General features: G+C 40.1%; 1 non-coding gene across 1 annotated transcript; it reads left to right on the forward strand.

Annotated features, from left to right (window-relative positions):
* The first annotated feature begins 2,029 nt into the window (after positions 1-2,029).
* LOC148210803 (small nucleolar RNA R71) lies at positions 2,030-2,136 on the forward strand. Its single transcript, XR_015792007.1, has one exon. It is a non-coding gene; the product is annotated as a small nucleolar RNA R71 (small nucleolar RNA).
* Positions 2,137-24,081: the final 21,945 nt, after the last annotated feature.

Consider the following 24,081-nt stretch of genomic DNA (forward strand, 5'->3'; position numbering starts at 1 on the left):
TTATTGTGTAACGAGGAAATTGTTTCTCTACAATTGTTCTGATTCATTGGGCCCAAATTAAGTATCTAGGTAAGTGGGCCTTCCTTGTTTTAAAACAAGAGGGAGAGAGAAAAACCCTAGTCCAACTGGGTCCCTCCTTGTAAAAAAACAAAGGAAAGGTAAGAAGAAACCCTAGCCCCCAAAACCCCTCACATTCGTGAACCTCTTCCCCCACCGTTTTAGTTTTCGTTTTCTTTTTTCTCTCTTCTACCGGCGCCTCAACCCACCCCGAAGCACTTGACGAACGGCGACCTCTGACGTAGCGGCTTACCTCCTCCGGTTGACAGCAGCAAGCGGCTCGACAGGCAGCGGCGGCGGGCGACTCCGGGCAGCGGCGGTGCGCGGCGTACCCTCATTGTAATTTCTCCCTTCCTCACATTAAAAACTGTATCCCCAGTGGCTAGAAATGGTCTTCCCAAAATAATGGGAACGTCTAAGTCTGCCTCGCAATCTAGAATGATAAAGTCCGCAGGGAAAATGAATTTGTCCACCTGGACTAAAACATCTTCTATCTTTCTCTCAGGTCTTATTAGATCTATCTGCTAGTTGGAGGGTAACCGTAGTAGGTCTAGCTTCTCCTATGCCTAAAGATTTGAAAACTGATAATGGCATAAGATTAATGCTAGCGCCTAGATCACATAATGCCCTACCTAAGTTTTTTTCTCCTATGGAACATGGAATGGTAAAACTGCCAGGATCATTACATTTCATGGGTAGCGGGCTGCCTACAGCTTCACTACTACATTTTGTCATGGCTACCAGTTCATGCTCTCCTATTTTTTTCTTCCTAGAAACTATATCTTTCAAAAACTTAGCATAATTTGGCATCTGTTCTAGAGCATCTACTAATGGTATATTTATATGCAGTTGTTTTAAAATATCTAAAAATTTTCTAAACTGGGAATCATTATTTTTCTTTACTAATCTTTGTGGAAACGGGGGAGTAGGGGTAAAAGAAGGCTGTACCTGTGGAGGAACACTCGGGGTGTCCTCATTACCTTTTCTAATATTCTCTTTTTCTGGTGTTGTTGGAATTTCTGGTATCTTTACAATTGGTTCAGTGGACGGAATCTGTACATCTGTTGTTGGCATTGTTGGTCCATCATATGCCAGTCCACTCCTGAGGGTGACAGCTTTGCACTGTTCTTTCCCTTCTCGTTTTGGTAATTCAGTATGGCCTGGAAAAGAACCTTGTGGTCTATTCTTCAATTCATTGGCGAGCTGTCCCAATTGGGTCTCGAAATTCCTCATTGATGCCGCTTGGGATTGTATCACTGCGTCGGTTCGGGCCATGTACTCCTTCATCATATTCTCAAGATTTGAGTTGTTATTTTGAACTGGTGGAGTCTGTGTTCTCTGATTGTACTGCTGTTGCGGTGGTGGGATGTATTGCTGTGTAGGTGGAACATAGGGCTGCTTGTTCTGCTGGCTCTGCCCTTGATTAAAACCGCTCGAACCTCCTTGTCCTCCCCATGAGAAATTAGGGTGGTGCCTCCAACCTGGGTTGTAGGTGTTCGAATATGGGTTAAAGTTCCTATTGTTCTCATGTCCTACATAAAAAACAAAAGCAGGGTTATGTGGACAATTATCATAAATATGGTTTTCACTGCAAAATGAACAAATGAGATCGTTGACTTGGCAAACAGGGGCAGGAGTGCAATAATCCGACTGCACAGGTTGTATCGGCGTGGCTAATGGATTTTTTATTCCCAATGCCATCTCTTTCAGCCTCTGGTTCATTGTAACCATCTCTTTTTGCATCGAGGTCGCAATGTCCAGAGCCAAAACTCCAGCTGGATCTTGCTTCTTTGGTGCTGCCCTAGATCTTTGCGAACACCATAGTTCGTTATGTGAAGCTAAGTCATTTAGGATGTCAACTATCTCGTTGAATGTCTTCTTTGTAAAGGCTCCGTTGGCAGCATTGTTTAGCATCATCTTAGTAGGATGATCTAAGCCTCTAAAGAAATGTTCTATCTGGATGCATGCCGGCAAGCCATGGTTCGGACATTTCCTGATTAGTTCTTTAAATCTCTCCCACGCCTCGTGAACAGGTTCACGATCATACTGTCTAAAGGAGATGATCTCCTCTCTGATATCAGCGTGGCGAGTAGGTGGGAAGAATTTTGTTACGAACTTCTCCACTAACGACCCCCATGTGGTGATGGATCCCGGTGGAAATGCATTGAGCCATGCTCTAGCTTGGTCCTTCAAAGAAAATGGAAAAAGTGTTAGTCTCAGAGCATCGTCTGTTATACCAGGTAATCGAAATGCATTTGCAATTTGAATGAATGATTTCAGATGATCATGTGGATCCTCATGTTCCTGCCCTCCAAAATGTCCAATTGTCTGCAACATTTGGAACATCATTGGTTTAAGCTCAAAGTTTGCGTGGGCTGGAATAGGGTTGACTATCCCTGAATCAAAGTTCTCAAAAGCCGTGGCGGCATATTCTCGCATTGCCACGTCTCTGTTGTCCGCCATCTGGATATGGTTGAATTCATCATTTCTTGCATGATCCCTCATATTACCGTTAACAGCAGGTGGATCAACCGGATCACGAGGTGGAATATCTGCCATTGATGTGCTTGTACTCTCTACCTCACTTTCAGGACTGATTTCACCTTCTCTCTCTTTTTGCTTTTCTAGTTGTTTTCGAAGTCTTTGCTCCTTTCGAGTTTTTCGAAGGGTCCGCTCAATCTCAGGGTCAAGAGGTAGAAGAAAAGATCTTGTGCTCATGCACTTTAACTTACCCTTGTGAGATAAACGACCAAAAATATAGAACAAAAACGGTGGATGGAAATTACACCCAACAACAATTCACAAAAATAAAAACTAAAAGAATTTTAAAATAATTTTAAAACTAAAGTCCCCGGCAACGGCGCCAAAAACTTGACTGGGCGTTTATGCTGAACGCACGCGCTAAGCGTGGTAACAATTATATAGATGCAAGCGCACACCTGTCAGAGTAATATAAAATGGATGGAGTATCCAAGTATCGATCCTCAAGGACTTCTAAACAATTTCCAAACTATAAAGTTTTAAAGAATAGTGAATGTTGGAATGAGTGATTCTTGTAAAATGGGAAGTGGTCACAAATAATGGTTTGGATTTGGGATTTGGACTTAGAATGATAAAACCTAGCCCGAACTACTTCAAGTTAGCCAACAAAGAATCAAGGACATGCTAAGGACAATATGCTTTTTACTTTAGAAACCAACGACTACGCTTCTCACTTGACTTATGTCTAAGCGAGTTCAAAGTCCTAAGATATTCCCTAATATGTCTATTATGAGATATATCTTAGTTTTAGGATGGAAATAGTCGCAACCTCGGGTTAAGGTCCTATGTCTAGGCTACTTAAGCGGAACCCTTATGTCTAAGGCGCTCCTCTCCTCGGTTTAACCACTCGACAATGCAAATAAGCAACCTTTTCAGTATTGACTTGTTAAGACTTACAGTGGCCTTCTCTAAATCCTAACTTTTTGGGAAAACATGTTGAGCAATGAATGGAAAGCAAAAACACTACTTCTTAGCAACTTTTTTTAGACATAAAAGGCTAACTATCCATAACCGGGCTAAAGACGGGAATTTAGGAAGACATATTGAAGAAAATACAGCAAGTAAAACGGTTGAATGTGGAATGCATGTGTGAAAAACAAAAGTTAACTAACGGAGAGTTTTTATCGGGATTGAGAGCTTCGCCCTTCTCTTTCAAGCAAGGGAGAGTGTCACATGCTCTTTCCTCCAAAAACACAACTCTCTTAACTAAAAATAAAGTAAAGGCAAAGGGAAGATAAGCAAAGTGCTAGATTTTTATATATTTGAATAAGTAGAAAATAACTAAGTACAAATGGAAACAAAACAAAGCTCAATAAAAGAATGTAAAGTGCTCGGGATTTAAAAACGAAAAGCAACTAATGAAAGCAACTCAAAAGTACTTAGAAAGCAACAAAGAAACACTAAAAATGATCAAGAGAAGGAAGCAAGGCTTGATGAATTTGGTGGAGAAGTTGCTGGAATTTATAGCTGTGCAGAATTGGTTAGGTAGGTCCTAAAACGATGGTGAATCACCCATTTCCAACTCTTTTGACTGACCAAATCGTGCTCAAACTGATAGTGGAACACTTCTTCTACACGTATGCATCGGTTGGAACCACCAAAACGCATTGGAAGACGTGTTTCATTAAGGGCAAAGTTGGAAGAAAACCAGTTTTTCTGCAGGCTTCCCAGGCGCCTGGCGCCTCCCATGATGGTTTTTCCGTCTTTTTGCTTCTTTTGATTAATTTGCACTCCCAAATGGTCCTAAAATGTCATAAATACAATATAAGCCAACCACAAACCATAATATATGAATTTTGCATGAATTGGAACTCAAACGACCGAGAAAAATCCGAAACAAAGCTGAAACATTGTAAAAACAACATCTAAAACCTTCTTTTTACGCATGTAAACAAGCGTAATCACTTCACAAGCCATGTGTCGCATTTTGCATCCACTCATCACTTGCCACGTGTATGTTGAAATCTACCTCCAACATTGGCCCCCACTAAGCTGTGGCCCAACGTTGGCTCAGCTTCGTGTCGTGGAAGAGGTGAGATGCTGACTTGAGCCGTCATTATGAAGATCATGACGCATTCATTGGTAGGGCTGACATGTAATGACGTCACCAATTATTGTTGTTTTGGCGGGATTAGATTGTGGCCGTCGGATTCAAATTGCACGAACGGTTGAGATCGGTTTATCCCTTCTCTATAAATAGCCAACTCCGCATTTTTCATTTCTTCTATTTTTACTTTGAGATTTCCTTAAATCTCTCTCAACCTTCAGAATACCTCGGTTTAGAACCTGTCTTAGGTCAATCATTATGTGTTTCTCTCAACATTCTTTTTTCATTATGTTGTATGGCATCTTCATCTGAGTTTGGGGGGTATTATTCGAGATTACACTAGTCGCAAAGACACTGCTTCGATTTCCAGTATAAACCGTAACCCTTATAAAGCCGAGCTGATCTTATATGAGGTTACTCCTGACGCATGTGATCCAGATTTAGACATAGCCAATAGTAAGACCGCCAAGTTGAACCCAAACGAAGCTTCCACTTCGGGTAGCCCTACCTCTGTTCCTGAACTTCCTCCTTCTGTTTGTTGAGAGTCTGACCAAGTTAAACTTAGGGAGGAATATAGGATACCTTATAACATCATGATGAGGTTGTCCCAGGTCAACGAAAGCCTAGATAACCCTCCTCCCAGGTGGGTCGGCTTCTACCTCCAGATGTTTGATCATGGGGTTCGGCTGCCTCTTCATCCTTTCATCCAAAGATTTCTCTCTGCCACCAACCTGGCCTCTGCCCAGCTAGCACCCAATGGGTGGGCCACTCTCCTCGGATTGTGGTTCATTTGGTGGAGCTTCAGCTCGGGCGATGAGAGTCGTCTCCTCACCGTAGGTCAGTTCTTCGCTACTCACATAATAAAACCTTACAATGAGCACCCGGGTCGATACTATATATCAGCTCAAAATTCTTTTTGTAAAATGATGGAATCCCATACGGCTAATAAACACTAGCGTGACAGGTGGTTCCTCGTCTCAGGTGAATGGCTCGTCACTAGGGGTGGGGAGCCTTTTTGCCAGGTTCCTAGCGAGTTTAACGAGTTAGGTAAGTTTCACCTCGGGTCGGTCAAGTAGGAGTTTTGCCCTTTCCTACTTCCCTTTGATCTGAGCTGACTTGTATCATTCTTTTTGTATTCAATACAGTTGTTCCTCGTCCTCCACCTCGACTCAGCCAAACTTCTGTGGAGATCAAAGAAGACATGGAGTGCTTCGGGAAAATTTGGTACAAGAGACTCTTGGACGAGGTGAATCTACACCACTGCGGCCTTTCTTACCTCGAGCCGAGCCGAGCGTCCAGACTTGACAGTATGGTGTCTAAATTCTTCAACTCCTTGAGTAAGAAGCGCGTCAGGGATGCTCCAATCACGAATCATGCTGAAAAGAGGCCTAGGGTTGAAGGGACTTTGGCGCAGGGGGCGCACGCTTTTGCAGGATCATCACTGCTCCTACGAGCTAAGCCCCTATGGACTTTGGTGTCAGCTCCCTCGGGGTCTCAGTAGAGAGGGTCTGCCTCAGCTCAGAAAACGCGCAGATTCGATGAAGCTTAGTCAAGGTCTCCTCCAGCTCCCATCGTTCTAGCGTTGGAAGGGGAGGCTCCTGGTTCAGCTCAGATGTATGACTTCGACTATCCCTTCAAATTCAACTTCTCCCCTGGCACCCTCCGCGAGAGTGCTGTGGTAGCTGCTCGTAACAGTTCGGCTCGTTCATTGAAGCATTGCGAGGGGTCGTTTTTGGAGAAGTCTGACGACTACATGCAGGCTTTGATAGACCAGCTGATCGACCTATGCTTCATAGCCTGCTGTGCTGGATCCTTGGTAAGCAAGGAACTCTCGGGTAGGAAGGTCAACTTGTCTTGGGAGCGTGAGGCTGCCAAGGTGATTGAGGCTCTGCAGGCCGAGGTGGCCAAACTTAAAGCCGAGAAGGCTGTGGAGGAGAATGAGTGCACTGTCCTAGAGAACTATCTAAGCCGAGCCCGTCTTGCTGTGAAAGACGCAGAAGCCAAGACCAAGGATGAAAGGGACCTCTGGCTGAAGGCTGAGGCCGACCTGGAGGCTCAGAGGGAAAACTAGTCGAACTACACCAACCTAGAGAACGCCATCAAGGTGATGCCTAAGTTTAACAACATGGTGAAAGGGCTGACCAACAAGGGCTTTGACTTCGCCACTGATGCCGTGAGGAAGCTGGTGACTGACCTGGACCTCACCTCAGTGTACCAAGAATACGAGGTGGAGCTGGAGGCTGAAGATGACGAAGAAGTTTAGGTGGTTGAGCTAGTAGTTGGCCAGTTTGACCCGAACCCCAAAGCTTGAGACGTCTTCGCTACTTCTTGCTGATCACGATGTCTTATCTCTTTTTTTTGTCTTGTCGAAGTCAGAGCGATTGTACTTCGTCTCAGTTTGTAATGGCTGAGATATATATGCCTCAACCTCTTCTCAAAAACTTTTAATGAAATTTTGTTGCTGTTTACTTTTTGCTTTTTGCTTTAACCGACTTGTCTGAGTCCTTAGCGCGTGAAAAAGTTTGCATGTACGTATACCTTTTTTTTATAACGCCACTAACGAATGGAGGAAGCATGATCCGAGTAGCTCAGTGAGTTATTTCACTTCCAACTCTAATATCACTCCTCCGCCCCATTTAAGTTTAGTTCGGCTTCTTTTAAGACGAGGTAGACTTAGATCAAAGCAGATCAGTGTTTATTGATAAAGCATACAACCTAGTTACACTTAGATTGTTTTACATTCATTGATAATAAATGTGTAAATGCTAAGCGTTCCATGTGTGGGGTAGCTTATTGCGGTTCAGGTCGGCAATAATGTACGTGTCGGGCCAAACTATCTCATGAACTTTGTATGGGCCTGCCCAGTTCTGCTCCAGCGCTCCCACATGCGTCAGAAACTTCTTGAGGATGAGGTCTCCTGGTTTGAATGAGTGCGGCTTGACTTTCTGTAACGCCCCAAGATGTTATATACCATCCTAGGCAACGCTAAATAATTCACCTGTCTAGCCTTAACTCTAAACACGAGATAATCAACTCCCGGGGAAATAATTTAAATGAAATAAAGCTTCGACTCCCATAAGTTCCACCAGAAATATCAATTTTATAAACTGTCAAAACTTCGCTCTCCGTGGGCAATTTAAAAACAAAGACATCTCATATCCGCCTCAGTGGCTAAAATTCTTAAATAAATAAAACAACCGTACACCTAAACTCCAACGACAACAGTGACGCGTTTACCAACAACATCCATAAAAAAAATGAAGTAGTTCTAAAGAATACAAAATTTCTCCTCGGTCCACACCTAGCAATAACATAAATCCCAACGCTACTCGTACCAAACGACCCTTCCCTCTATCCTCACTAACTCGACTAGTGATCCCTCCTCGGTCAAGCCCTCTCCACGTCATCACCGCGGTCGACCCTGTTCACACCTGAAAACAAATAAGGATAAAAAGGGGGGTGAGTACGTAAGGTACTCCGTAAGTAGCACTTCCTAACTAACACAAAAATCATGCTCACAGTCACGGCATATAAAATAAAACGATAGCAAGGCAATTAAATAGACAGCGAGAGATAAAAAAAAACAATAACTTGACATTTACATACAACAACATGCGTCGGAACTACCAAGACTACAACCAATGATTCACTAGCTCTTGTCCCACAGTACTAAACCTCCCTCTACACCCCCCTGTGTTACTCCCCGTTTAACTTCTCGAGGCATGATGGCTCTTGACCTTTATTCCCAAGATACCGCCCCCCCCCCTCCTTTTACAGTACTTGATGTTCGACCTTGCCATTTATTCCCAAGGCCTAGCACCACTACTTCGCAAGCACCACTCTACTTTAGTCCTTCAAGCCTAACTCCTCGAGTCGCATTGGCCCTTGACATTTATCCCCAAGGCCTCAATACTCCTCTACAGAAACTTGATGTTCGGCCTTGCCATTTATTCCCAAGGCCTGAACTGTGCACCGTTCCTTGCCGTTTATCCCCAAGGTACCGATGACTTCCCAGCGTATTGGTCCTTGACATTTATCCCCAAGACCCCAATACTCATTTACAGAAATTTGACGTTCGGCCTTGTCATTTATTCCCAAGGCCACTACTCAAGGCTTTGAACCTCCAAGCGATTCATATGCATTTTCAGATCAGAACACCCATAGTTAACGGACTGCCAACCCGTCCCTTCACCCTTCACCCTTCACCACTTCACTAACCCTCCCATGACCACCTACAGGTAAATTTCCCACATTCCAATTCACTGCACAGTTCACAAGCATGCTTTTCCTCGTAATATACAAGACACACCCAACAGCTCACAACTAAAACAATATAAACTAAATTATCAGTTTAACAACGCGAGCATTTCATTTACAACATATTTGCAAAACGTCATGAGCCAGTTACTTCTAACCACAACAATTCAGAATCTACTAATCACCTACAACAATAAGAATAGAAAGCATGTTTCCTCATAAGTGTTCAATAATAGAAAGACGGCAACAAAATCACTGGAAGTTCACAAATCAAAACTAACAATCCCTACATGCTCAATTAAATTATTTTAACAAAAAAATCAGCATCAAAACCATTCCGTTATCGCTAAATAACGCACGCACTCGCTCCTTGGTGCTACTTACACAACCACGTCCTTAAGTTTGCGGCGAACTCACACCTACGCACAAAAACAGAAAAAATACAGCAATATAAATATACTGTTCAGCCTTCGAAAACAACTCTAAGAGGGTTCAACGGGTCTCATTACCGCAAAACGACTTCGTGTAGGTGTGGGTAAATTAGATCTAGCTTGCAAAGGGGTGGGTAGCGTAAATCGGGCTTCGAACGGATGAAGTTAATCACCGGATACCACCCAAAACACTGCTGTCCACTTTTTTACAGTAGCGAGAAACGCCCAAAATGACCTCCAACGGCTTCAATTTGATGTCCGTTACAACAAAACAATTTCGCTTAGGTGTGGGTATTCCAAATCGATTACGTTTAAGTGTGGGTAATCCAAATCTAACTTCGAACAAGGGTGGGTCAAAGAAAATTACCGGGCTTCCCGGATCTAAGCTATTCGAGTCGTTGGAGTTTGTCGGATTGAGGAAAAACACCGTGAACAGCCACCACGCGCCGCCCCGCCGCACCTGCTGCTGCCCGAGACCACGCGCCGGCTGCTGCCCGACGCCGCCTGCTACTGCCCGAGCCCGACGCTGCAGCTCCGCTGTCTGACGCCGTCTGCTGCTCCGACGCTGCTGCTGCGCTGTCTGACGCCGCCTGCTGCTGCCCGAGCCCGATGCTGCTGCTGCCGTGCTGCTGTCCCGACGCCGCACCTGCTACTCCGATGCCGCCGTTGTCCGTCGCGTCGCCTGAACGGAGCTGCTCGCCGGAGAAGAAGAACCCGAGTGGGGGGTGGCCGGTGGCTTCAACAAGAGAGGGAAAGAGAGGAAGAAGAAGAGGAAAGAACAAGGGCTAGGGTTTTTTTCTTTGTTTTAAAACTTTAACTCCTTTAGGCTTGGGTTCTTTTCCTTTTCCTTTTGTTTAAGGCCCACTTACCCAACCCCTCCTTGTTAAAACAAGCCAATAATATAATTTCGTAAATGGCCCAATGGCCCAAAACAAGTGTCACATAGCGGAATCCGTACTAAACCATAACTTGATAAATAACTACACGCTACTAACTCACCACTAATTCTGTAGCAATACACAATAGCCAAGATGCCACACTTAAATTAAATAAAGATAACTGATGAATCAAACAAAATAAAATGAAATAAATAAATAAAATCTATTTTGTTATAAAAATTTCCCGGAACTCGAGGCAAGCTAACCTGAGTAACGCGGGGCATTACACTTTCGCATTGTAGTACCGAGCCATTCGATTTTGGTACTCTGCATGGCGAAGCTGCGCCTGAGTGTGCTTTTCCTCTAGGAGATGTAAGTTGAGTAGGAGCGCTTCATCGTTTGCCATTTCATCAAAGTTCTCAACTCTTAACGTTGGTAGGCCGATCTCCACTGGCACCACTGCTTCCGAGCCGAACACGAGACTGAATGGGGTCTCTCCAGTTGATCCTCGGGTCGTGGTTTGGTATGACTAAAGGACCTCTGGAAGCTCTTCGGCCCAGCGACCCTTCAGCGCCTCCAGCTTCGTCTTCAATCCTCGCTTTATGATTTTGTTTATGGCTTCAACTTGCCCGTGGGCTTGGGGATTAGCAAGGGACTAGCTGAAGTGCCTGATGCTGAGGTCGTCGCAAAATTTATTGAAATGAGCGTTGTCGAATTGTTTGCCATTGTCAGTGATCAGAGCATACGGTATGTCGAACCGACAGATAATACTTTTCCAGACGAAACTCGTGATATTCTTTTCGGTTATCTTTGCCAGGGGCTCAGCCTCGACCCACTTGGTGAAGTAATCTGTAGCTACGATTGCATGGTTGACCTGACCCTTTCCAATAGGGAGAGGTCTGATGAGGTTCAAGCCCCACTGAGCAAAAGGCCATGGGCTCGATATTGGTGTAAGCAGCTCTGGAGGTTGGTGCAGTATGGTGGCGAAGCGTTGGCACTTGTCACACTTCTTGACGAATTGTTTCGCGTCGCGGTCTAAGCTCGGCCAATAGTAGCCTTGCCTAATTATTTCGAACACCATGGACCGAGCATTGGAGTGATTTCCACACACTCTTTCGTGGACTTACATCATAACGTACTCAGCCTCATTTGAGTCGAGGCACTTGAGGAGAGGAAGGGAGAAGCCTCGCTTATAGAGTTTCCCTTGCTGGATAACATAGTGGGTTGCCCTACAGCCCAACTTCATTGGCTCGGCTCAGTCCTTGGGCACCTTTCCATTCAGGTACTCCTTGATAGGGTCCATTGACATGGGAGTGGGTGGCTCGATGTCCATCAGTTCAACACGTTCGACGGAGGGCTCGCTGAGCATCTCTACGGGTACCGAGCAGGGAACATCGGTCTCGTATGCTGAAGCTAATTGAGCTAGCGCGTCGGCATTCAAGTTCTCTGATCTCGGTACTTTACGACGATATAGTCCTTGAACTGGCTGGGTAACTCCTTTGCCTTGCCCAGGTATCGCTCCATCCGGCTATCCTTTGCCTGGTACTCATCGTTTACCTTGTTGACTATGAGTTATGAATCACGAAGGATGAGGAGATGGTTGACTCTCATCCCTCTCGCAACCCTCAGCCCAACTATCAAGGCTTCATACTCCACTTCGTTGTTCGATGCTCTGAAGCTGAACCGTAGTGCGTACTCAAACCTGAGGTCATCGGAACCAAGCAACAGCATGTCTGCTCCGCAACCTTTGTCGTTGGAGGAAACCATCAACGTAGAGGGTCCACTGGGCTCAGTCGTCGGCCCCAGGCCTATACGGGGTTAGCTCGACAATGAAATCGGCTGTGACTTGCCCTTTCATCGCCGTCCTCGATTCAAAACTGATGTCGTACTCGCTGAGTTCGAGGGCCCATTCATCAGCCTTCCTGAGGTTTCAGGCTTGTGGAAAATCTGTCTCAGGGGGAAGTTCGTCAGCACGGTCACGTGATGTGCTTGGAAATATGGCCACAGTCGGCAAGCCGAGGTGACGAGTGCTAAGGCTAGCTTCTCAACACAAGGATACCGAGTTTCTGCGTCGATCAGCAACTTGCAGGTATAATACACAAGGTGTTGCTGACCCTGCTCTTCCTTTAAAAGCACCGAGCTGATGACTCTATCTGATACTGCTAAATACATGATTAGCTTGTCGTCAGGGAATGGCTTGGCTAGCAGCGAAGCCAAACCAAGGTAGTCTTTGAGCTGATCAAAGGCCACCTAACATTCTGGTGTCCACTCAAATTTCTCTCTCTTCCTGCGCACCTTGAAGAACGGGAGACATTTATCAGTGGACCTCGAAACGAATCGATTCAGCGCGGCCACACGGCCATTGAGGCATTAGAGTTGCTTAAAAGTCTTTGGGGGGCTCCATTTCCAATACCATCCGAATCTTGTCTGGATTGGCCTTGATGCCCCTCTGGTTGACCATGAAGCCGAGGAATTTGCCTGATGCGACACCAAAGGCACATTTCTTCGGGTTCAGCTTCATGCCATAATGACGAAGAAAATTGAAAGCCTCAGTTAGGTCGGCTATATGTGAACTGAGCCGCTTACTTTTAACCAACATGTCATCTACGTACACCATGTCATCTACGTACACCTTCATATTTCTGTCGATCTATTTTGTGAACATCATGTTCCCCATGCGTTGATACATGGCCCCCGCGTTCTTCAAGGGCATCACCTTGTAGCAATAAAGCCCTTGGTCGATTACGAACGAGGTGTGCTCTTGATCAGGTACGTGCATCTTGATCTGATTGTAGTCTGAGTACGCGTCCATAAACGTAAGTACTTGGTGGCCAGTGGTGGCATCAACGAGCTGATCTATCTAAGGTAGAGGGAAGCTATCATTCGGACATGCTTTGTTCAGACTCGTGAAGTCGATGCAGACACGCCACTTACCATTAGATTTTTAAACTAGTACTACATTAGATAGCCATGCGGGCTAGTGAACTTCCTTTATAAAGTCAGCTCGTAAAAGCTTATCAACTTCCTTAGAAATTACAAGGCTACGCTTAGCGTCGACAGGCCAACGCTTTTGCTTTACAGGTCTAAAAGAAGGATCTACATTAAGCCTATGAACCATAATGCTCAGGCCGATCCCTGACATGTCTTCATGCGACCATACAAAGACGTCGGCATTTGCTTGCAAGAATGTGATCAGCTCCGCCCTGGTCTCTGCCCCCAACTTGGTGCCGATGCTGACCTTCTTATCTAGACTCAGGAGTGGCAAGTTCCTCGGCTAGGGTTCGCTAGATCGGCTCGTCCTGAGGCAGAACCTCTGCTGTAATAGCTGCACAAGTGGCGGAGCCTTTTAGGGCTACTGCGTAACACTCCCTTAATGTCTTCTGCTCGCCTCGGATCGTGGCTATCCCCGAGGCTGTGGGGTACTTCATCATCTGGTGGTATGTGGAGGGAATGGCCTTCAAATGATGTATGAATGATCGGCCTAAGATGGCATTATAGGCCGAGGTCCTATCGATCACCACAAATTCGACAATCGAGGTAACATGTTGCTTCCCTTCGTCGAGGGTGACCGGAAGTGAGATGCATCCCTCGGCAGTTACTGATTCCCCTACGAAACCCACAGTGAAGTAGGACTCGACTTCAGCTGGGCTCGTTCCCACCCGAGGGCCGAGAATACCGAAAAAGAGAGAACATTGTGGAAGCTCCTCCATCTATAAGGACCCGCTTGACCATGACATGATCAATCATCGGTGCGATAACAGCGTCGCTCGTTATGCGATAGTTGTACACCCTCAGTATCTTGCTCGTCAAACAGAATCGACAAGATCGGCTCTTTTGAGTATGAGGTGCAACTTCCTGTGTTGCCTCTCGTATCAACACCTTGCATTTCTGCCCTTATTGCCCACCGCTGCCCCCCCCCCCCCCCCGCAATGGTGTTGATTACTCGGGGTCGATCACCCGTGCGTCAAGGTGGCGTTCGGTCGGTTCATTTATATAGCGAGAGCCGACGTACTTTTTAAAGTAACCATGCCGAATTAGGTCCTCAATCTGGTCCTGGAGTGCATAGCAGGTCGAGGTGTCATGGCCATGGTCTTTTGGAAGCGACAGTACTTCGTCTTGTCCTTCTTGTCGTTTGGCTTACGCGTTTTCCCCGATGGCGAGAGTAAATTCTCAAAACCACCTTCCTCCACAGTTGCAAGGATCTCAGCTTTGGGCTTGTTCATCGGCGTATATCTATCAAACCGGGGCTTCTTCGGTTCAAGGACGTCACCTCGGGGCTCAGAGGACTTCTCATCAGGTCGTCGACTATATCCTCCCACTTCTTCTGGGATTTGTCGTCTCGACCACCATATCGCTTCCCGCCATTGGCCTGCCACAACTCGAAGCCATCAATATACCTCCTTGCACGAATGAGTAGCTCATTCAAAGAGGTGGCTAGCTTGCTGCCGAGATTCATCACCAGGTTTCGGCCATTTAACCTGGTGGTGAAGTATATTATCGCCATCTCATCGGTACAGTTAACCACCTTAACGTGCTCGTCCATTAACCTTGTGATGTAGTTAGTTAAGGACTTACGGTCTCGTTGCTTAACCGTGCCGAGGTGGAATGTTGGAACCTTCATCAACTGCCTCACCGTGAACTAATTGATGAACATTTTACGCAGCTGCTAATGGACTTCAGCTTTAGCTGTCGGTACCATAACCGTGCTGAGCTCTCTAGAGCAATCTGAAAGGCTCGGCACTTGATGGCATCACTGGCAGCGAGGAACTCTATCTTCCCTTCGAATACTTCCACGTACGAGACAGGGTCTCTCTACCCATAGTACAGGCTCATTGTAGGGGCTTTGAATTTGTGGGGGATTGGTTCATCCAAGATATCCTAAGTGAACAGAGGCTCCTCCCGCTCCGAGAAATCGACCTGGCTTGGAGCCTTGTAGTTATTTTTTAGGTCTTCGATTTCTTTCTGCATCATCTCCTTGAGCTGATCCATTTCGGACCTGATGCATGAATCGGTTTGAGATTGACCCCGATGATCATTAACCTCCTCACTTCTAGTTCTCCGCTCCATACGATACCTCAGATCATCTGGAGCCTTTTTCTTGTGACGCAAGGCTTTTCGGTCAGAGTGACGCACCTTGAGTACATCACGCAAATCGTGGCTTCTCGTGGAGTCTTCGGGCAACACTCTAGGGAACTTCATCCTTGGACGCTGAGCCGAATTGTATCGGTCGGCTCGGTCCCGGGTCCTATCCCTGTAGGTGAGACTTCCCCCTCCCCGACTTGCCTCGGGGGGTGGGGTACCGATGCGGATTCCTCCCGGGACGACGAGAAGGGTCAGCTTGACACTTAGCTTGCTCCGGCGATCTTCTCTCCTGGTCCTTGGGGTTTGGGTCAACCGGCCCCTTCCCCTTGTGTGGGTCACGGACGATAGACGGGGTCGATTCTCCTTCGGCTCGCTCCATGGCTGAAAAGCGAGCCTTGACTTCCACAATCTCGGCTATTGCGTTGGCCATGATGCTCAGGTCGTTGCTTGACCCGAGCGAGCGCGAACATGCCCCCACCCCGGGATGGTCGGTGGGTGTAAGGGAAGAGGGGGGAATTCACCCCGATTCTCTATAGTAGGTGGGTCGTTCGGCCTGTCGCCAATGGGTGGATGCTCCGTGTTGGTGCACTGCTCATTGGCCTGGCGGGTTAGAATGACGTCATCGGAGGTACCCGCCACCTGAGAGTAGGTCCTGCGAGTGTAGGTTCGGCACTCTCCCTCCCAACCTTCAACAGGGTTAGGAGTGTGGGATAGCTGTGAACGTGTTGGACCTGCCATTGCTTGCTTCAGACACTTGGTAGGAAGATGACTTTAAAAATGTCTTTCCCACAGATGGCGTCAAATGTTGAATCAGAAAATTATCCAACTCAGCAAACATCGACTAAAACAGATGGAGCTGAACCGTGATCTCCCGCAACCGGACTTGCAAGACAGAGTGTGCACTTCGATGCCTAAGTCAGTAAAAGTCCGAGCTAATCAAGAGAGAATCGAGATGTTCGCGTACCTTTAAACGAGTGAAATTATCCTATTTATAGGCAGAAACCTCGACAGCGTTCCCGACATGGCTTCAACGACTCTTTAAGGTTGCTGTGAAATGCGGCGTGCTGTCATGGAGTATGTCGGAGGCGTGACCAAGCTGAGGTAAGCTAACTGGTTCGACCACTCTCGTGAGAACACAAGTCCGAATGAACTTGTTCGGCTCGGCCACTGAACGGATTCGGCTCGATCAAGGGGATGAGTCGAGGCGTAGATACTTGGTCGTTATTCTGCGACCTTCACAAGCCACATGTTGCATTTTGCAGCTACTCATCACTTGCCACGTGTATGCTGAAATCTACGACAGTTTCCTCGATAATAAGCACTGAAATCTTTTTAAAAAAATAGTATTAGAATATTTTGAAGTTTACGTGGGAAAATGGAACTTTGGCAGCCGTGTAAAAAGAAGTTGAAGTCCGATAAGTTATCATAGGCAAAGCCTGAAACTGAAAATACAGCAAAAATAGGAATCTTCCGAGAGGAAAAAAAGTGAGATGTGACTCATCATCTCTCTCCATAACTTTTTAGAATTGAGCTGTCAGCTGGGCAGTTAGAGCACAAACCCCACACACATTACCTGCCCTGGATTGTGTTAAATTATTGCTACTTTCGCAATTTCTATTTACTTTAAATTACAAGTTTATTCTTTAAATTTTTAAAATTATTGAATTTAATTTGTATTTAATAAGTTTTTAACTAACAAAATTGAAAGCTCCAAGTACGACAAAATTTAATCTTCTACTTTTTTGATCCATGAATTTAAAAAATAAAAAAAATGAAATATGATAGGGATTAATCAGAGAAATAATTAAAATTTTAAGGATCGATTAGACACAAAATTAAAAGTGAAGAGACTTGTTAGACATTTTTAAAGTTTAAAAGACTTATTCGATACATAAAAGTTGAAGAACGTACTTATTAAACACAAACCTGAATTCCTTTTAGGACAAGAGAAAAAATTATTACAATTGCACTCGAACTTTTAATATGTACCATTAGACTTAGAGATCGGTGCGATTAAATTGTACTGTGATTAGTGGTTTGATTAAATTACAATAACTTTGATAGTATAATTGCTATGATTTTGTGTTTGATTTTAGCAACCCCTACAATTTGATGGTTTAATCCTAACGATTTAGGATTGATTTGTGCTTTTTACTCATACAGGTTTTTAATCTTAATTTATTAATAGAAAATTTAAAAGCGACAAAGTTAAATAAGTAATGACATTTAAATTCTACAAAATCTTACGAATTCAATATTTTGGTCAGAGAAAAAAAAGATTATCTAAAAATAATGATTCATTCCGTGTGATAACAAACTAGTTCATTTTAAATATGTCAAAATTTGTTCAAAATCTGAGCAAACAAACCAATGGAACATTTAGCGAAATATTTGCTCAAATTGAGAGTTATAGAGCGGGATTGTAATTAACGCTACATCTTAGTATTAGTTCTTACATTTTGCCCTTAAGATAACAAAATTGCTAATAACAAGGAAAAGGAACTCTCTTTTTTCCTTCGGTTTTCAATTGTTATATTCATTTTGATATTTGTACTTTCAAAATCTTCATTTTAGTTAAAGTGATAATTTTGATCCTTATTTCCAAATTTTAAATTCAAATTCACTATACAATAAAAACATTTATTAAAAAATTACAGCTATATTTTAAGAAATTTATGGAATTAATGTCGTGTTGAAATTGTGATAAAAAATGAGATAATAAAAAAGAAAATGAAGAGATAGAAACAATCATTTTAAAAGTATATGAACCTAAATGAACATTTTTAAAGTACTAGTAAGAAACACGTATCTTGCACGTAGAATCTTGTAGTTCTAAATTAAAGTAAAATAAATAGTGTTTTTTAAGTTTATAATATTATCATTTTAAAGAAAGAAAGTGATTATATATAAATATAAATTCAAGGTATGATATTGTTATAATAAAAGAAGATGATGAAAGATTAGCATGGAAAGTAAGTACAAATTTAAAGTGTAAGAAAGATGAAAAAGCACCAACGTGCAAGTTTTTTTTTTTCAATGAGTGAACTTTCTTAATTTACCTCTAATTTTATTGATTATAAATTATTATATTACATTTTATCTTTGTTAAATTGTGTGACGTTAAATCATTAAGTTTGTTCATTCTAGAATGAAAAATAAAGGTAAGAATGAGAGAAAGAGTAAATCCTAAAAAGTCCAACCTTATGATATTGAGAGGGATAAAAATTGTTTTTTGCCCTAACTTTGTAAAAATAATTACAACATTTCACATATATAAATCAAAAGCATCACTTTAAAAAAAAAAAAATCAAACTCATAAGCATTCTTATTATCCAAATTATGAGAATGATCGAATTTTGATTGATCTCGATTCCATCGACCATCATCTCGACACATCGTACTTTAGAATTTCTTTCAATCTGAACAGTGATAAATTTGGAGAAAGCGAACTGATGTCATCAACTCAGCTTTAATTTGGCTTCTCTTCACTATCAATTATCCTCTCGATCACTCATATGTGCATTGTTGTTGTCGTTGCTAAAGTAAGAGAGTAATCTTCATACCATCACACCACTTAGAAAAATTTTTACTTTGTTCCATCCACCACCTCTTGATTTTTTGTTGACATGAGAAAGAGAGGACACATATTTATATACGGATTGGAAGGGGGTTAGGAAGATGAAAGGATTGGGAGAGGGTATGTGATAATTGGAAGGGGGTTGGGAAGATGAAAGGATTGGGGGAGGGTATGTGGTAGATGAAAGGAGTGAAAAAAAATAAAGATAAAAATAATGAAAGAATAATTAAGAGAGAGAAGATTAGTAAGAGAAAATAGGGGAATTTAGAGGGGTGAGATCGTGACGGAGAGAAGAGATAAATTGAGAGAGGGAAAATTTGTATTTAAATGACACAATTGTCATCAAAAGAAAAATGAAAAGACTTATAGTAGAGGGCAAAAATAGTATATAGAGTTAATTATATAGAAGAGAGAGAGGAGAGAAAAACACTTCAAATTATAGGAGTAAAAAATAAATTAAATAGATGATAAAACTTTTCATATTCTAAACAAGATTAAGTGAAATTATAATTTTAAAAGAAAAAAAAAAGATAAATGGTTATTTGGGTAGGTTAATTTGAGTAATGCATTTGAATGGTGGAGAAAAAATGAATGAAGAGTAAATGTGAAAGAAATATAATGAGAGAATTAAGATAAATGAATGCAAGAAAAGGAATTTGTATAGGTGGAGATAAAATATTTTCAAAGAAAAAAAAAGAGATAAATGAGGAAGTGGGCGTGGGAATGAGAGAGAGGAAGAAAGTAGGGGAGGTAAATGACAAATTTGTCATCAAACTTTTTATAAAAATGAGTTATTGAAGAAGGGTAAAATTGACCTAAAAAGTTTCTCCTCATCCCACATTTTATATATACTATAGATATAGATATAGACTAAAATGGACAAAAGTAGAAAATACAGAGACCAAAATAGACATTTTGAAAATACATGCACCTAAATTAAAAGTACACTAATTCATTGGTATTTAAACCCAATTTTTTCCTTAAATTTTTAATTCATCTCATAATACTTTAAATTTAAATAAGTAGAAAAAACTAATACTGCTTTCAATTAGTTAAGGTATGTATCTTCAACCTAAAGATTGTGTATTCAAATCTCCACTCCACATGTTGCACATGGTAAAAGAGATACAATTCAATAGAAAGAGTTTTTCATTCTATTTTCTAAAAAAAAATTTAATTAAACATCATCCAAGTACTTATTAAAAAATTAAGAGATCAAAATAACTTTTTTCTCACCTTAAAATCAAACAAACTATTTAAAGATTTAGATATGAAAATAGACTTAAGCTAAAAGTTTGAGTTGAAATTGTTTTTAGTACGACGGAGGATTAAATCTCTAACCTCTAAAAAAAGTGAGTGAAATATCTCAACTCTTGAGTTAAGTTGAGATCCAAGTAAACAATTTATTTCTCTCTTTGTTCAATAATTTAATAGGTGTACAATGAAAGAAAACCGTCGTCTTTAAGATAAGAATAAAAGTCGTATCGAGTAGGTTGTACTTGAATGGACGATGTAGAAAAGATAATAGGAAAGAGAAAAAGAGATGATGTGTCCACTCCAAATTGAAAGTAACAAGTCACCCAACCAAACCTTAATGACAAGAACTCAACTACCAAGGCACATGGGGACTGTCAGTGCATTAACTTGCAAGAAATTTATGCCTTTTTTTTTCCTTTTTCCTTTAAATAAAAAACGTTCCCTTTCCAATTCACACTTGTTTGCTTTTGCTTCTACCTCAAAAGCAAAGTGGGGCCCACCCCACCATGTGATAAGCAAACAAAGAGGCCTTATCAATACCAAAAAGACCATCAAAATCAATTTGTTTCCATTGATCTCCTCTTCAACATATCACTCTTATCTTTATCCCATTGCTTGCCATTTCTAAAAACTAATAATAATAATAAAAAAAAATCAAACCTAATTTAATTTTATGATTCCCTTTATTAGATTAAGTAAAAATTTTGTCATTTAAATTTAAGAAGGGTGTCATAAGTCTCGTCTCTGAACTCCCAGTTTTGTGTGAGAGATTATTGAATTTTAAAAATGTTTAATAGTTCATTTTAACTTTTAACTTTTACTTTTGTATCAGTTAGGTTTTTCAATTTTTAATTTTGTGTCTACTAATTTTTTGACTTATTTGATATTTTCTAAATTTTATGGGTTTATTAGACACAACATTGAATTTTGTGTCTAATAACCTATTTCCAATCATATAATTTTGTGTCCAGATACATAGTTTTTTTAATAGAAAAAAAGTTAGAAATATGTTAAGTACAAAATTAAAAATTTAATAATTTATTAGATAATTTTAAAATTTATAACCTATCTGACACAGATTTAAAAGTTATGGATATAAAATTGATAAAAGTATTTAAAATATTTTCTTAAAATTAAAAGTTTGGAATCTTTACCACATATTTATGAATTGTTTATTCTAAAATATTTTATCTTATATCATTTTCAAAAGACAGGTAAGAGGACCACCGACTTGGGTGAAAATATGTTTGTTTATGTATATTTTATTGCTAAATGATTTCTTCCTCACGTTTCTAGAAGACTCTGAAAACCTGAGTTGGCAGCCACCCAATAAAATGGAACTCTTTATTTTATTTTGTTTTTTTCCAGTGTTGTAACTAAAATAAAAGTCTGTTGGAAAGTGTGAATTTCTTTACATTACTTTTTGGAGAAGTTTGAATAGGGAAAAAAAAGAAAAGAACAAAAAAAGGAAGAAAGAAAGAAAGAAAATTGAAGTTTTGAATTTTAGGATACATGAAAACAATCACATTAGAAATTATATATTTGATTCTTTTTTTTTCTTTTTTAGTTCAATATATTTGTCATGTTATTCACAATGTATTTTGTGTTTTTTCTTTAATTTATTGTTCATTTTTTCTTAAAACTAAGAATAAAAATGTTGTAGTTTGTGAAATGTATCTATACTCTATAGAAGGTAGGTTACCTCATATAAACTTGACTTCTCCATTTTACCAAACTTTTTCATTCATTTGAGTTGTAATAGTTTTTAATTGTTTTTTTCATTTACTTCATCAAATTTAATCTTAATAGATTTTTTTCAAACATTAAAAGCAAAACATTATGGTACATCTAATTTGAAAAGTTAGTGTAAGAATGATCTAGTCACCAAATGATTTTAAATTGTACATCCACAAGTGAATAGTGTTAAAATAATCTATTAGCTCAATTAATTAAGACATTTATTTTAAGGAAAAAAAATTGTGAGTTGGAATCACCATCTTTACATCTTGTACTAAAAAGAAGTGTTAAAACAATCCATTCGCTACTAATTATGTGTTGAATACACAATTTTATTTATAAAATGAAAATATAGTTTTTTATGATAATTTTAGGCTGCATATATATTATTTAATAGTCATATCTAAACCTAAAAAAAAAGGTGCCTAATAGGGTCTTTCAATTTTAAAACATGTCTAATAAATTCTTGGACTTTCAATTTTGTTTATAATACATCCTTCAACTTTCAATGTTATATTTAATAGAGTATAACCTAATCAACATTTTTTAAAATTCATAAACTTATAAGGTTCTATTAAAATAAAAATAAAAATAAATTTTAAATAATAGATTCATTAATTTTTAAATTATTAAATATGACAAGGACCTATTTAAACACAAAATTAAAGGCTCGTGATCTATTAAGAAATCTCAAATTCCAGAGCACTATTAGACACAAAATTAAAAGTTTAGAGACTTATTAAAACTCTCCAGTTTAACGACTTCTAACACACATTTTAAAAATTAAGGACTAAACTTATAATTTAATCTTTATTATATTTTCTAGCAAAATCGCATGTAGTTGTAATATTGTTTGCAAAATATTATGAGAATATATGTACCATTCTTTTTTAAGATATCATTAAACGTCAAAGCGAGCACAGTTCAACAGTAATTGATATTTATCTCCAATCAAGAGATTGTAAATTCAATCTCCATCCGTACATGTTGTACTAAAAAAATTATAAAGTACAATACGTTTTGAAAATATAAAACCTAAAACAAACGGAGTATTTATACCAAAGATAAAGATATGTAACATTTAAAGTTTCACATGAAAAGGAAGAAACACTTGCACGAAGATAAGCAGTAAGCTGTTTGGTCCACCAACTTTGCTGTCTGTGCTTATTTATTGTTAAAGATTCCTTATTCCAAAACATTGAAAATGAGAAAAAAGGAATATATATATATACACTTTTTATAACTTATTGGGAATAGGGGCTTTTCACCAACTGTCCCGCCCTCGTAGGACATAGAATCAAAATTTGAAATTTAAGGAGAGAGAGTGGATTACCGACCTATCAAACTCAACTCCATGATAAAGCTCTATAAGCAGTCTTCATTATCTAGGTTGAGTAATAATTTCATTAACGAGGTTTTAAAGTAGACGGTACTCAAGTATGAAGCACTGAAACTTGAGGTTTAAATGTTCAAAGTACAAAATTACATAGAGTAAACTTTGAAAGTTCAATGATAATCTTTATTTTTTACCGTACTATTTTAATTTTTGTACTTTAAAACTTGTGACTCCTATACGTTTAAAACAGTTTATTTTGACCTTTTTATCAGAATTATTTTAATATCATCCACTCCATTTTAATAAATCTTTTGAAACTAGCCGTAATTTGTATTAAAAGATTTTTGTTGGGTATAAAAAAATAGTTCAAATTTTACAAATATGGATCAAAATAATTTGTTTTTAACCGTACATGGACGGCAACAAATGCTTCTAAAGTACTTAGACTAATTTTAATAAAAATAGAGTATATTAATGAAAATGAATATTTTAAAAATATAAAGACTAATATAAACAAAGCTGGAAAGTACTCGTATTTAAATTTAATTTGTTTTATAAAATATTGTGAATTTTGAAAGAAAATTGTGATTTTAGAGTTTTATTATAAAATATGGATGTTTTGAAATTTTTATATAAAGATAAGGTTTTCCTTTTTTCTTATTTTTTGCCCTTTTGTAAAAAATTTAAAATTACTTTTTCAATACACATATTTTGTTTAGATTTGTTTAATAAAATCTAATATCGACTCATCTTTTATTTATTTATTCAATCTACAAATGTAAACTAGATAAATATTTGAAGTTACACGTTTTGGAATTAAAAATGAATTTAAGTTATTGTTAATTGATTAATAAAATATTGACAATAAGAACAAAATTTAG

The sequence above is a fragment of the Momordica charantia genome (assembly GCF_013281855.1).
Source record: "Momordica charantia cultivar OHB3-1 chromosome 6 unlocalized genomic scaffold, Mcharantia_2.0 BLBB01000006.1, whole genome shotgun sequence".
NCBI lineage: Eukaryota > Viridiplantae > Streptophyta > Magnoliopsida > Cucurbitales > Cucurbitaceae > Momordica > Momordica charantia.